A 12,908-nucleotide genomic window follows, 5' to 3' on the forward strand; every position below is an offset into this window, starting at 1 on the left:
AACACTTCATCAAATTCTGGTACATCCAGCTCTGGCACATCCCAAATTGGTCGATGTTGAAACTTTTCTACAATTCGCCAATTAGGCCCTAACTTCGTATCAGGAACATAGAAAACTTGTTGAACTTGGCTTGGGAACACAAACGAGTCATCTTTATACCATCGACTTCTTATGTCAACAGTTGTCACATGTGGTTCGACACGCAAAGTTCGACTACTACCGGTGTTATACCATTCACATTGGAACAAAACAACCCGATGTCCAAACAAATATGTCAGTTCCCACACTTTACAAAGGTAGCAGTAGAACTTTATCAACTGGCTTTGGTGGTCGCCTTCCACTACCAACCCACTATTTTGACATTTATGATGGTTATCACGGTCGATAGTATGGAATCAGATGCCATTACAAATGCATCCCGAATATGTGTTCACTAAGGCATTAGGTCTATTGGCTAATGACCACATCTCATCAGTTGCTTCAGGTGACTTTTGATTTCGCAATTCGTTCATCTACACAAGAAAGTATGTCATGTCAATTCAAACTTAGAATAATTCAACGTTATCAGCAAACTATACAGTAACGAGTTGTAGCTTACGCGATCTTTGAACCATTTAGGGAATTCTTTGCATTGTCGCGTTGCAATGTTGCATGAACTTCCATATTTTTGTTGCAACACGAGCTTGTGTTCCCTAGTTAATACAATGTAAGTCATAAGTAATTGGAATAATGAAGACTTTAAAAAATAAAAACCATGTAGAAAAGGTATGTTGCATATATGATGAAGAAGCATACTCTAGATATTCATCTACTTCCAAACTGCTGTGTAAGACAAACCAATGAGCCAATTCGCGGTCAGTTACGGACACATCAATTGCCCTTGGGAGTTGACCAAAAGAACGAAGATTTTGAGTGAAAATCACCAACCCCGAGCCATTGTCACCCCCATCGTAGTTCCTTTCTTCCCGGTTAAACACCGTTTCAACTCCATGCAAATACATTGAACAAAACGTCGTACACTCTTTCGATATGTAGGCCTCCGCAATGGATCCTTCTGGACGAGCTTTATTGCCCACAAATCCTTTAAAAAGTCCGAGCATCCTACATGTAAACATCGGCCTGATCGTCAGTATGTTCGTATTGAACTATAATTACATGAAAAAAGTTTTGACTTGTTGTTATACTTGTCAATAGGATACATCCATCGATATTGGACAAGCCCTCCAAGCCTAGCCTCGTAAGGCAAATGAATTGCCAAGTGGACCATTACATCGAAAAAAGCAGGTGAAAAAATCTTTTCAAGCTTACAAAGTATAAGTACGATTTGTTCTTGCAATTTCTCCAAATCAGTCACCCTCAATGTCTTTGAGCACAACTGTTTGAAAAAAGTTCCTAACTCAAACAATGTGGTCCCAATCTCGGTAGGAAGGTATCCTCGCATCCCAATGGGAAGAAGTCGTTGTAGAAGGACATGACAGTCATGACTCTTGAGGCCAACTAACTTACCACCATTCGCGGTAACACAATTGGATAAATTTGCTGCATAGCCATCAGGGTACTTAATCGATTTCAAGAAATCAGAAAACCCTATTCGTTCTGCCGGGGACAATGTGTACAATGCCAGAGGCTTCTGGAAAGAGCCATTCGCATGCCTTATCAAGTGTAACTCCTTTCGTATTTGCATGTCCTCCAGATCCAAACGTGCTTTGTCGGTGTCCTTGTTCTTGCCATCTATGCTCAATAGTGTCCCAAGCAGATTGTCACATATATTCTTCTTTATGTGCATGACATCAAGGTCATGTCGAAGCTTAAGTGTTTTCCAATAGCGTAGGTCGAACAAAATGCTTCTTTTTGTCCAGTTCGGAGTTAGATTTTCAGTCCGTTGTCTTTTTTGGTTGGTTGGATGCTTTTATACGGGCTGTACGTCCCCAAATTAATTTGCTCCGGTATTTGTTCTCCCGATAACTCCACAGGTTTGGACCGATTCTCAATTTCACCGTTGAATAGCTTACTTCTTCGCCAATTATGGTTCTCAGGTAAGTACCACTGAGCACCCATATACCTTATCTTATTTCGCAATTTGTGAGATGATGCATCCATGTTACAATTAGGACAGGCCAGGTAACTTTTTGTACTCCAACCAGACAAGGAACCATATACAGGAAGTCGTTGATGGTCCACATGACTGCTGCACGCATTGTAAATATTTAGTCATTTGAAGCATCATATGTTTGCACATCATGCTCCCACAGATTAGTTAACTCTTCTACTAATGGTTGCAAGTAAACATCGATGTCCCTTCCAGGTGCGGATCGTCCGGGAATAAGCAATGACATCATGACAAATGGATCTTTCATACACTTCCATGGGGGTAGATTGTAAGGCATTAAGATTACGAGTCACATGTTGTATGATGTACTCATATGTCCAAATGGATTGAAATCATCCATGGCAAACCCTAGCCTTACATTCCGAGGATCTGCAGAGAACGTAGGATGCAGCCTATCAAAGTCCTTCTATGCCTCACCATCAGCTGGATGTCGCAATACTCCATCATCCACACGCTTATCTTTGTGCCAACTCATATATGTTGCTGTTTTTTTCGACATGTACAATCTCTTCAACCTCGGTGTCAAAGGAAAGTACCTCAATATTTTGTGTGGAATTTTTTTACCCTTTTTGTCGTTAAACTTGTATCTAGACTCCGTACATGTAGGGCAATTCTCCAATGTGGCGTTGTCCTTGCAAAATAAAGTACAATCATTCTTGCATGTATGAATGACCTCATATCCCAAACCCAAATCACGTAAGAACTTTTTCGCTTCATAAAGGGTCCATGGAACATTTTCATCACACTTTGGTAGAATGTCTTTGAAAACTTGCATAACCATATCGAAAGATTTGTTGCTCTATTTATTGTACACCTTCACATGAAGCATCTTAATTACGAAGAACAAGATGGAGAACTTTTCACACTTTGGATATACTTTGCGTTGAGCATCATCGAACAACTTCATGAACTTCAACAAATTGTGCCTCTCCGAACTAGTACATTCTTCGTCGATATGATCATCCATGAGACCACTCATGTAAATCTCTTGTAACATGGTTAGAAATTCACCCATATTTTCGTGATTGGCTGTCATTCCAGCTCGGTTGGTTTGAGTATCATCGTTTCGCATAGTAGGATGAGCACGAAACATGGGAACACGTTCCCCGTGGTGGACCCAAGTTCGATAAGAACATGCGATTCCTCTGCGAATCAAGTGCAATCGTACAACATGTCGAGGTAATTTCGTGTCGCTCAAGCAATCAACACAAGGACAACGGATTTCATCCTGCGGCCTTAAATTCTTTGTAGCGAACTTAATAAATGACTGAACACCTTGTACATACTCTTTACTTTTTAGCCTATCTTTTATTATTATCCAACTCTTGTCCATTATTAGAACAGTACATATCAAGCGAAGATGAACCTGGGAATGAGCGGCAACTTGGAAAAATACTCTGTAATGGAGGAGAGCTTAAGTAAGTTTAGGGGTTCGATTAGCATTGCTTTTTGAAGTGAACAAAATAGTAATAACAGATCGGGATGTTTTACCTATTTGTCAATTGCATATAGTTGGCTAATTTCACTACTAACTTGGCATGTATTCACACGCAAATGTGACATACATTCACAATTCTATGTGAAGTCATCTTAGAGGGAGACAAATAATTGTAACCAAATTTAAAGAGAAATTAAATTTGATATTCAATATAAACTTTCCTTGAATAGATCTCAACAAATACATTTTGTAAACCTAAATTTTATGAAAATCAGATAGATAAAACAAAAGTAATGAAATTTTAAAGTTTTGAAACATTTAAAAAAATAAAGTAATTGGTGTATAATAAACTATTAACTTAAAATAGACTATTAACCAAAAAACAAAAGTAATGAGACCACTCATGTAAATCTCATGTAAATAGACTATTAAGTTAAAATAGTTAAAAAAGTCAACAAAATCTAATAATCAATTACTAAAATCCAAAATTCAAACCCAACAACTACTAGTAATTACATTCTACATTTGGTCTAGAATGTTCGAATGTGATATATTTTTACATAGATTAGCAGCCCTTTATGAGTTCTCTACTTTCTAATGGCTTTCGTGTTCTTCCAGTAAGGGCATTTTGGTCTACAGCAGAGATGGCTCAAGCCTATTGAGGGCCTAGACAAAAAAAAAAAATGTAGTTAGAATATGGCTTGGTGCCTTACATTGGCCATTGCCATTCTATTATTGTCCCCATTCTACACTAGCATAGTGCAACTTCTTGTGCAACTTAGATTGTAAAGTTAGGTCCTTTTAGAATCAACGGTATGGTTGAAAGGCTACAGCTATCCCAGGAGATCAGAGAGATTATTTTTCGTCTAATTTCAACAAATTCTGAGTGAAAGGATGACCATGTTCTTTAATCGTCATATTGACCAGATTATCCTCTATTGTTTCTATGGAGCTCCAAAGGTTTGCACTAGAAAGATATGAGAGTATTTAGGCTATTGATTAATCACACTTTCTAATCCTAATTTCTTATGTGTTGGCCATAGATTTCTCAACTGAGGCTGACTTTTAAAGAAATTATTTTCAACTATAGAAAGCAACGACAGTGTAAACCTCAAGTTTTTCGTAGTGTGTTTGTTGATTGGTCATCAGCAGGCCGTCATGGGGTATGTGTTCATAATGTATATGTTTCTCCGTTGCGGTTATCGAAGGTAGTTCTTTATTTTTTGAAATTTATTCGTATGCAATAAAACTTATGCATTATATTTCCTTTGACCTTGGATTTCGTTGAACTTGGACACAAAAAGCTTGACAAAATTTGTAACCATTCTTTCAATGACGACTTTATACATATTAGAGTCTTATAATCACTTTTTAAAATCATTTCTTCTTTCATGGGGTTAATGTAGTACATGATTTGCCCATAGCTTTTAAATTCATTGGTCTTCTTTCATGGGGTTAATGGAGACAAATGTTGAGTGGCTATTGATGATGACATATATAATAGTATTAGACTCCTACTTGTTTTTATTTTGTTCTTATTTTTTAATATATATATAAATAAATTTGTATATGGTTTTAGCCACTCCAATGACGTATTGTCTCACTGTTCTGAGATTAATAGCTTGTTTGGGGAGGCATTGAACAAGATGCACAAATGGAGTCCCCTACGGCTAAAGGTCAAAATTGCATGATCATATTTTTCAAGGTTAATGACTTAGGAACAATCTTTAATTACTACCCGTGTCTACGAATTCTTCAATTTTTACATTTTCTCTGCTTCATTTTCATGTAAATGTCTTCCCAGAATAACATGTTATAGTATTAACCAAGGGCAATAATAGAGATAGAGATATGTTAGATGCCCAAACTGTCGAGCAATATAAGACAACCCGAAAATCTAAATTAAAAAAAATGCTTCAAATTACTAAAAAATGAATTTAGAAATTTTGTAATACACAGGATTGAAGAGTTCAGAAATGGAGCATTAAAAGATACAATGTGCACGAAAGAGGGCTTAAAATAGGGTCACCTCTAGGGCACTCCTACTTGCACCATTATCCTAGCATGGCTAGTCTTCCTCTCCATGGAGGCCCTCTTGGAATTCAGGTTCATTCAATGATCCATAAACCTTCTTACATACCAAGTTCTTCCAGGTTTAGGGGTATGTATGGACAAAATGGATGGTTAAGGCTTCCTATTGACTAACAGCCGACTGTGGGGAAGCTAGCAGTAGATAATTATCAAGCAAGTGCAACAATCGAACCGTCATCCTGAGGTGGGATCGGGAGATTTGGCACAGTAAGGATGATGACTGGTTTTCCAGCTGATGAGGTGATTGGTGGCAGTTATTGGTGGGCAGGTGGTGGTGTTGGTGGTCACTTGAAGACTAATCAGGATGAGATGCAAAAGCTTGACTTGTCCCTCAAGCTCTAAGTAATCTTTTTTAAGTAATCTCATTTATATATTTGATCCTCCTCCTACCTCAGTTTGAGATTTGGTTATAATCCTTCTTTTTTTTTTTTTTTTGAGTAATATATTTGTATATTGATCATAGAAAAGTGTTATGAAATTTGGTTTCTTTGTTCTTGATTTGGAACTATTCAGCCCATATATCTGTTGCTCTGTGTGCGTGCAGTGGGGGGAGTAGATCTTCTTTCAAGGTATTTTGGAACCGCTTGAAGAAAAAACCAAGTATAGTGTTAAGCATCCTTTTTTTCTGTAATAAGACCGCAAGCATGTTGTTGTTACCTTCAAGAGCAGGAAACTGGATGAGACCAAACATAGAGCTAGAACAGGTCATGTAAAGAGCAGCACGAATAAGAGACAAGCGGCGTGTCAAAGAACCTACGAAATGGATGCCCTAGCCTTCCTCTCTTTACCTTAAAATGCAGTAGCAAGGACATATAGACTTTAGGACCTGGCTTCCTGAAAAATATGAGTGTGTGTGTGTGTGTGTATTTTTTGTTCATTTATGTTGGGTCAGTCTATCTGTCTACATCTAAATGTATAAATGTTGGAACTACATGTCATTGTTGTACTTCTATCTCTAAATCTAGAGGAGATGCAGTAGAAAACATTGTAGAGAGAATTGACACCTTTTAGAAAGCTACAGACTCGAGAAACAGAGGCACATTTGGTGATGTAGTTCAACAATCCAAAATGGAGAATCCAAATCCACAATCCGAAATTTCAACCAAACCCATTTACGAAATCAGAAAAAGCCCTAAAAAATTGTTTACGAAATAAATGGAAAATGAAAGAAAAAAAACATGTAAAAACCCTACTTGCAGTGTGAGAGAAGGAGATGTGAGAGACATCGATAAACAGAGATACAACCAGACAGACCCAGATCGACAGAGAGGGAGAGAGACGACAGACACATACCTGTAATCAGTGGTGGGGCCGATTTGCAGTGGTCGTGGTAGCGAGCGCCGGTGGCCTGCGATGGTGATGATCGGTGGTGGTAAGCGACGAGTTTGGTATGGACTGCTCTGTATGTTGATGTTGGTGTGTGAGACAAAAGAGAACAAAAGGCGCCAATATTAATTATTTTCCCTCTAAAAAAATTTCGAAGCTTTAGTAACTAAACGACAATTTGTCGCTACATATCCTTAACGGCGACTAAAAATTGGTCGCCAAAAGATGCTTCTTTCACTACTAAATTAAAATTTTCGTCGGCAATATTGAATATACAACGACTAACCCAGCTTTGGTCGTCAAAAATTAATGAAAAATATGCCCATTTTTGGGCGACAAAAATGTTTTGTCGCAAAATAAAATTATACGGCAACAAAATCAAATTTTAGTAGCCTAAAATGGTAACAAATAGCAACTAAAGATAAATTTGGTCGCCAATAAGGCTATATAGCGACTAAAATAATTTAGTAGCTAAAAGATTCAAACAATGCCGACTAAATCAGGTTTTTTTAGTCGCACAATGTGATGTTTTTGGCGACTAAAATTGGTTTGGTCGCCAATTTTAGTCACCAAATATGCATTTTCTTGTAGTGTTTTTTAATTAATTCTGTTAAACAAAAAGTTATAACAAAGAAATATTTATAATTTTTCAAATCACGAAAAACAATGTATACTTTAAACAAATCTCAAAAAATATATTTATAATTTACCCTTTTTAAAAAAAAATTGTAAGATAACAAAAACAAAAGTCAATCATTAGTCAAGGTTAGGGATTTACGTAATCCTAGCATAAGCGGTAACTATACACCAAAAAAACGAATCCACGTCAACAAATTCTCATCTGCCTTTCTCCTCCTCGCCCTCTATAAATACCCAAAAACTGTCAGTCATTCCAAGTCACAACATAAAGTGTCACGTAAATTCCATTTTCAATTCTCACTCTAGAAACATTCCACAATTACAAAACACAACAGAGACAAAAGAAATAATAATAATAAAAATTCGAGGCCGAATCTCATGAAGTTCTTCAGAGAATTCGGGTCGTTTTGTGGTGCTGCCACCATGGCAGCTGAGCCTGCAGCCGCTCCTCTGCCACGGAAAGACGTGGCAGCGCCAGGGAAAAGCCAGGCGTCTTCTCAGAGGAGCGGCCGGCCAAGGAAACCAAACTTAACGGCGAACTGGAAACCGAAACTTTCGATGATTTCGGAGGACGGCGTCGTTGTCTCGGACAATAATGATAGGAGAAAGACTAAAAACACGGTTAGGTGTCAGAAGAAAGCGTCCGAGAAATCAAGATCATCGGCTACCGCTAGGTCTCCCAGCCACCACAATGATTACGGGTATATATCTATATCTTGGGATGGATCGATGATTCAAATTTATTTTTTAAAATTATCTTACTAATTATTAGTATAATATAATATAGTTTTTACAATTCTTGAGATGCAACTGCAACTGCAACTGCATACAAATTTTTATTTTTTTATTTTTTGCAGGTATGATTCGGTGGCGCTTCCTGTGTTCTCGCCGACGCCATACTTATTTTGATTTGAATCGATGCTGCTTCTTCTTCGTTTGATACAGATAGTCGGTCGAAAATTCCAAATCTTTATGTTTGAATGGCTGATGAATAGATTGGTTGGTATTTGAATAGACTATATAATCTTTTACAAGTATTATTTTGATCCCAGTTGAAGCAAAAACATAGTATTTCTACATGCTACATTTTTTATGCAATCTTTTTGGTTGAGTTCTATGCTGTATAGGATAGAAAATGGAATGGTGAACCCAACTGCGTCCGCTATGGAAATTTTCAACCAGTCCAGTTGATGATATTAGGATCTTCTCCATTATATGATGATTGGAAATATGTTTATTTTCGTATCATAAATATTTATGAAAGAATCAAAACAATATATTTTAATTTTAAATTCATACACAATTAAGGAAATTGATTTAATAACTAAAAATGGTTAATTCTATATTTTAATGTCTTAATCTTACGTATTAAGACCGTGATTAGATCTTAAATTTGGGAATGGATTTTTTTTTTTTAAATGTGAATGAAATATTTTTTAAAAAAAAATGATTTTGCTTTGCTTCCCTTCTCCATTTCCTCCTCAAATCCCTTCTCAAATCTTACCGTCTAAACACAACATAAAATATAATTTATAAATAAAAAAAATCAAAATACGAAAATTGATATTAGGACGGAATGAGTAATCAATTCAAATTTACACAACAACGTTTTTCGAAAGTTTGGGATCAATAACCAAAACCCATTATATTTGGGTCCATAGTCATTTGGGCCTTCTAATAAAAATGATTCTTTTAGATGCCAGGACGGAATGAGTATTCAACTCAAACTCACACTCACACAGCAACGTTTTTCCAAAGTTTAGGGTCAATTACCCAAAAACCCATTATGTTTGGGTCCGTAGACATTTGGGCCTTCTAATAAAAATGATTTTTTTAGATGCCCAATCATTTTTAATTTACCAAAAGAAAAGAAAAACATTATGTATAACTAATTTAATTTTCTTTTATTTAACCAAATCATAATATATGGCACAACTAGCTTTTTAGCATACAATTTATGCACTTGCCACTTTGGAAAAATTAGTATCACTTTTTAAAAAAATTATTCAATATTCCTAGATCAATATTAGATGGTATTCCAAATGAGAAGATATTGGTCTAAATCACAGGATCAATCACTTTTGTGTTAGAATTTAAGAGACAAAGTATTAAGTGTTAACCTGTAAATGAATAATTACTCTAAAAATACTGAATAATTTCTCCACTTTGAAACATATATTTAAAATTACTTTGGAACATTATCCACACTAAACTAAAAACCTTACGCAACTTTTCAAGAAGTGTATATTAGTCTTGCCTCCAAATATATCAATGATTTATATATATATATATACTGGTTATAGTAGCTTCGCTCAAGAAATCAATTCTAATAAGCTATCAAAAATCCTACCAAAAAAATAATATTATTAAATTTTGTGTGAAATTTTATATAAATTTTACAGTAATGTTAGGTATCATGAAAAGTCTTTCATGAAAATGTTCATGAAAGATTTGTGACATTTGGATTACACTTACAATAAAGCACCACACACTAATCAAGGTAATCTAAGGGTCACAAATTTTTCATGATCCTTTTCATGACAAAATTTTCATGATCTCTAACATTTCTCTAAATTTTAACAATGCATTTTGTACCAGCTTAGATCACCAAAGAGAGGGTTTTGATCCCAAATTTTTGGTCTTCGACTACATTCCAATCATACATGCCTTCCTTTTTATAGACTTTCATATATACCAACTCATATGGATTATTCTCCGAATGCTACTTATTGGGCCGCGTGGTACTCTTCTCAATGCCTTTTTATAAGAGTAATATTAAAGTAATATGGGCCTCATTCTCAAGTGAAACCAATGCGAAGTCAAACCAATTTGATAGGAGTAATATTAAGGGAAAAAATATACAAAGATTCTACAATTCTTTTTACAGCTGATCACCCAAAGTCTAACTTTTTTTTTTTTTTCTCTTTCTAACACAATTTAATGTAAAATATACAAAGATTCAACAATTACGAGTGGGAATGGGAGAGGCAGTAGGATAAATTCCAGTTTGGGCTTTAAAGGCTTGAAAGATGTTAGAAGGGTCCAGCCCAATTGAAAGTACGTATACAATCAAAAATGATAGAGATTACTAAAAAATTCCATCACTAATAGCTCTAATGAGTTGAAAAATATAAAAAATAAAAGAAAAAACAAAAACACAAGAGACAATTATCACATTAAAGGAAGAACCATCTCGTTAGTGCTCCCATAATACTCCCTTTTTAGTGCTATCAAACATTAATCCGTATACCATATGCTTACTTAAAAGTGATGTTTGGATGGTGAGAAATTCCAAGAAAATTGAGCTTCAGTGTTGGGAAATTCCAGACCTTGGGAGTCACTCCGCTATTCAACCTTATTATAGAATAGAAATATAATATAATATTGTGTACTGCACAACATGTTGAGTTGAGTTGAGTTTGAGCGCCAAAACAAAGCCTTACATTTCTACTTTTACCAAAATCTCCCTACCCATGTTCTTATCTCCACCTGAAAACCAGTATTCATCCGTAAAAGCATCTCATCAATTGCTCCGAATACCACTTAGAGCATCTCTAACGGTAATAGGCATTTTACCTATTTAAACATTACTATAAAGTATATATTTTAGTTTACCTATCAACTATTTCATGTTTTTACTCCAACCATGCTCTTTATTTTAGCTATTCATCTAAATACTATTAATTTTATAAAATGCCACATCAGCAACAAAGATGGAGGGAAATGATCCTAATGATTAAATACATTTTGCCTAGCCTTGAAGGCTAGCTACATGTAGCTAGTGAATATGAGTTGAGCTAAAATGCCTAATCATATGCCTAGTGCATTGGAGTTGAAAAAAATAAGTTATACTAGGCATTTTGACTAACAAACATGATATACCTAGTGGGTTGGAGATGCTCTTAAAGACACTTATTTTATTTTTTTTGACTTACCAAAAAAAAAAAAAAGCACCTTATATTTTTAAAATTTTTATTTTTATTTTTATAGAATGTTTGTTTAGTACTCTTATGGCACATAATACAAATATAAAAATATTGTATATTTTGCATAATGCTATGCTTACATTTTGCATAATGCTATGCAGAACATTTGGTTTTTTATTTTAGTGAAAAAATTGGTGCCACTTAAAGCCACCTTATCCTTTTTTCTTTTTTTTTTGACTTACACAAAAATAAAAAAAAAGCACCTTATCTTTTTTTATTTTTTATTTTTTATTTTTTTTATAGAATGTTTGTTTAGATTTTGATTATGTGTACTCTTTATGGTACATAACACAATATTTAAAAATATTGTACATTTTGCATAACGTTACATATAATAAAAATTGTAGAACATTTGGTTATTTATTTTAGTGAAAAAATTGATATAATATTTGGTTTTTTATTTTTTTTATTGATGACAAACAACTTAGTATTTTGACTTTTTTACTCTTTTTTTTTAGCGAAAAGTTAACTCTTTTTGCATGTTACCAAACAACTCCTTAAATTACATTTCTAAAAAAAAAGTAATATGAAAACTAAAATAGTTGGTTAATGTGAAATGAAAAATTCGATATCATGAGTCCAAAATAGTATAAGAAAATTATTAAATAATGTCCTTTCGTAACTAGAAAAATAAATGAAAAGAGTACCCAATTAGTGAAATAAATAGTGAAATTTCACTCTATTTCAAATAGATAAATTCAAGTTAAGTACTAAAAAATGCAACAATGAAAGGTAATATTAAAAATAGAGTACCTAATTTCAATTTGAGGGTTAGAAATTTTGGATTGGAGGCAACAAATTAATAAAACTGCATCATTATGTCAAGATAGTCAAATTTCAATATTATGACAGTGAAATTTTATTCCATCATTTTTCAACAAGAAAAAAATAAAGGATTTCACTTCCTCTATAACAATGGTGGCTTCTAACATATAAGAGATTATTGCAAGAAACGACTATGCCTTTTTTATTTATCCTTTTATATAAAACATTTATGTGAGTATAAAAAGAAACAAACTATACTTTCTTTATAACAAAGATAATAATGGGCCTTAATGAGACAAGACTTGAGAATAAAGGACAATGATTGTTCCTTACTTATTTTTCAGCCTTTTTATAGAAACATTGATGTGTTGATGAACGATGATTAAATCCATGATAATCAATACAAGTAATAATGGTTAGGGATGATGACTTGATTTATGGTGATGATGGCAAGAAATGACTACACTACCACTTACAATGGTAAAGTCATAAAGGCAAAAGCCTAACATCTCCAGGATTGTGTTGCATATCTCTCTTTTTTTCATTTTTGCTT

The 12,908-nt window shown here is 34.4% G+C and overlaps 1 long non-coding RNA gene across 1 annotated transcript; it reads left to right on the forward strand.

Annotated features, from left to right (window-relative positions):
* Window positions 1-7,859: 7,859 nt before the first annotated feature.
* LOC114259949 (uncharacterized) lies at window positions 7,860-8,702 on the forward strand. The gene is made up of 2 exons (XR_014338493.1): window positions 7,860-8,305; window positions 8,462-8,702. It is a non-coding gene; the product is annotated as an uncharacterized LOC114259949 (long non-coding RNA).
* Window positions 8,703-12,908: the final 4,206 nt, after the last annotated feature.

Source organism: Camellia sinensis, chromosome 8, assembly GCF_055761805.1.
Source record: "Camellia sinensis isolate YWXY chromosome 8, ASM5576180v1, whole genome shotgun sequence".
Classification (NCBI taxonomy): domain Eukaryota; kingdom Viridiplantae; phylum Streptophyta; class Magnoliopsida; order Ericales; family Theaceae; genus Camellia; species Camellia sinensis.